Raw genomic sequence first — 3,699 nt, 5'->3', positions numbered from 1 at the left:
CGTGACCATAGATGAGGGTTGGAACGTAGATCGACCGGTAAATTGAGAGCTTCGCCCTTTGGCTCAGCTCCTTCTTCACCACGACAGACCGATACAACGTCCGCATCACAGCAGACGCTGCACCGATCCGCCTGTCGATCTCTCGCTCCCTCCTGCCCTCACTCGTGAACAAGACCCCAAGATACTTAAACTCCTCCACTTGGGGCAAGATCTCTCCCACGACCCGGAGGGGGCACTCCACCCTTTTCCGACTGAGGACCATGGTTTCAGATTTGGAGGTGCTGATTTTCATCCCAACCGCTTCACACTCGGCTGCGAAACGCTCCAGTGAGAGTTGGAGAGCCCCGTTTGAAGGAGCCAACAGCACCACATCATCTGCAAAAAGCAGGGATGCAATACTGAGGCCACCAAAACGGACGCCCTCAACGCTTCGGCTGCGCCTAGAAATTCTGTCCATAAAGATTATGAACAGAATCGGCGACAAAGGGCAGCCTTGGCGGAGTCCTACCCTCACTGGAAACGATTCCGACTTACTGCCGGCAATGCGAACCAAACTCTGACATCGGTGGTATAGTGACCGAATAGCCCGTATCAGGGGGTTCGGTACCCCATACCCACGAAGCACTCCCCACAGACCCCCGAGGGACACGGTCAAACGCCTTCTCCAAGTCCACAAAACACATGTAGACTGGTTGGGCGAATTCCCACATACCCTCGAGGACCCTGCTAAGGGTGTAGAGCTGGTCCACTGTTCCACGGCCGGGACGAAAACCACACTGCTCCTCCTCAATCTGAGGCTCGACTTCCTGACGGACCCTCCTCTCCAGCACCCCTGAATAGACCTTACCAGGGAGGCTGAGGAGTGTGATCCCTCTGTAGTTGGAACACACCCTCCGGTCCCCCTTTTTAAAAAGAGGGACTACCACCCCGGTCTGCCAATCCAGAGGCACTCTCCCCGTTGACCACGCGATGTTGCAGAGGCGTGTCAACCAGGACAGCCCCACAACATCCAGAGCCTTGAGGAACTCCGGGCGGATCTCATCCACCCCTGGGGCCCTGCCACCGAGGAGCTTTTTAACCACATCGGTGACTTCAACCACAGAGATAGGAGAGCCCACCTCAGGGTCCTCAGACTCTGCTTCCTCCAAGGAAGACGTGTTGGTGGAGTTGAGGAAGTCTTCGAAGTACTCTGCCCACCGGTTCACAACGTCCCGAGTCGAAGTCAGCAGTGCCCCATCCCCACTGTACACAGTGTTAGTGGTGCACTGCTTCCCCCTCCTGAGACGTCGGATGGTGGACCAGAATTTCCTCGAAGCCGTCCGGAAGTCGGCTTCCATGGCCTCACCGAACTCTTCCCACGCTCGGGTTTTTGCCTCGGCGACCACCGAAGCTGCGTTCCGCTTGGCCAGTCGATACCCGTCAGCTGCCTCTGGGGTCCCACAGGCCATAAAGGCTCGATAGGACTCCTTCTTCAGCTTGACGGCATCCCTTACTGCTGGTGTCCACCAGCGAGTACGGGGGTTGCCGCCACGACAGGCACCAACCACCTTACGGCCACAACTCAGATTGGCCGCCTCAACAATAGAGGCACGGAACATGGTCCACTCGGACTCAATGTCCCCCGTCTCCCCCGGAACATGGGAAAAGTTCTGTCGGAGGTGGGAGTTGAAACTCCTTCTGACAGGGGATTCCGCCAGACGCTCCCAACAAACCCTCACAATACGTTTGGGTCTGCCAGGACGGACCGGCATCTTCCCCCACCATCGGAGCCTACTCACCACCAGGTGGTGATCAGTTGACAGCTCCGCCCCTCTCTTCACCCGAGTGTCCAAAACATGCGGCCGCAAATCCGACGATACAACCACAAGGTCGATCATCGAACTACGGCCCAGGGTGTCCTGGTGCCAAGTGCACATATGGACACCCTTATGTTTGAACAAGGTGTTCGTTATGGACAGTCCGTGACGAGCACAGAAGTCCAATAACAAAACACCACTCGAGTTCTGATCGGGGGGGCCGTTCCTCCCAATCACGCCCCTCCAGGTCTCACTGTCATTGCCCACGTGAGCATTGAAGTCCCCCAGCAGAACAAGGGAGTCCCCAGCAGGAGTACTCTCCAGCACACCCTCCAAGGACTCCAAAAAGGGTGGGTATGCTGAGCTGCCGTTTGGTGCATATGCACAAACAACAGTCAGGACCCGTCCCCCCACCCGAAGGCGGAGGGAAGCAACCCTCTCGTCTACCGGTGTGAACCCCAATGTACAGGCACTGAGCCGGGGGGCAATGAGTATGCCCACACCTGCTCTGCGCCTCTCACCATGAGCAACTCCAGAGTGGAAGAGAGTCCAACCCCTCTCGAGAGAACTAGTACCAGAACCCAGGCTGTGTGTGGAGGCAAGTCCGACTATATCCAGTCGGAACTTCTCTACCTCACACACCAGCTCGGGCTCCTTCCCTGCCAGAGAGGTGACATTCCATGTCCCAAGAGCTAGCTTCTGCAGCCGAGGATCGGACCGCCAGGGTCCCCGCCTTTGGCTGCCGCCCAGCTCGCATTGCACCCGACCCCTTTGACCCCTCCCACGGGTGGTGAGACCATGAGAAGGGGGATCCACGTTGCCTCTTCGGGCTGAGCCCGGCCGGGCCCCATGGGTGTAGGCCCGGCCACCAGGCGCTCGCCAACGAGCCCCACCTCCAGGCCTGGCTCCAGAGGGGGGCCCCGGTGACCCGCGTCCGGGCAAGGGAAACTGAGTGCCATCGATTTTATCTATCATAAGGGGCTTTGTGAGCCGTGCTTTGTCTGGTCCCTCACCTAGGACCTGTTTGCCATGGGTGACCCTGCCAGGGGCATAAAGCCCCAGACAACTTAGCTCCTAGGATCATTGGGACACACAAACCCCTCCACCACGGTAAGGTGACGGCTCACGGAGAGGGGCTGGATACCTGTAATGCACTTTATTTTGGAGTCCATCAGTCTTCCACCAAGCATCTCTCTTTGGTCCAAAAGGCTTCTGCTTGCCTCCTGACCGAAACTCGTAAATTTTCAAATGACTTATCCTGAACAGGGTCACAGGATGCAAGAGCCTACCCCCAGCTGACTTCAGGTGGAAGACAGACTCCAGACTGGACTGGTTGTCAGTCAATCGCAGCACAAATAGAGATAAACATACAGCCAAATCCATCCCATCTTTAAAACGCGTCTCAACTCATTTTTATTCTTTGGGTTTTGACTCAGCATAGAACTTGATTTTAGTTTAACTGGTTTTGTGATTTTTATTGTCTTAATTATTAATTCATTGTTTTATTGATGTATGAAGTCTTTTTCTCAATTTACAGAACATTGTATACAGTGGTTGTTTTAAGGTGCTCTATGAATTCAGTTCAACTGAGTTGGGTTTGTTGAAAATAACTGATGAAGTACAATTTAAATGCAAAGACTGATTTTATTGGTTCATTTTCATTACGATTGATTGAAAACTCATACTTCTTTCTTTTATTTAGTTTATTTTCCTTTCATTAACAGAGTGGTAACAACAATTTTATCCATGTGTGTTACACCTGCAAAGGTATTATTTAGATGCAGTTAGATTGTCATAATGTTGTGGCAGATGCTGGTTGATATATATGAGCTTTTCAACTCAAAACAAATGCAAGATTGGGTTCAAATTGCATCATACTGTACTTTGATACTACATGACTTAC

This window comes from Hippocampus guttulatus, chromosome 21 (genome assembly GCF_054856545.1).
Source record: "Hippocampus guttulatus isolate MCC_2025c chromosome 21, RoL_Hgut_1.0, whole genome shotgun sequence".
Taxonomy (NCBI): domain Eukaryota; kingdom Metazoa; phylum Chordata; class Actinopteri; order Syngnathiformes; family Syngnathidae; genus Hippocampus; species Hippocampus guttulatus.
This window is presented reverse-complemented; position numbering follows the sequence as displayed.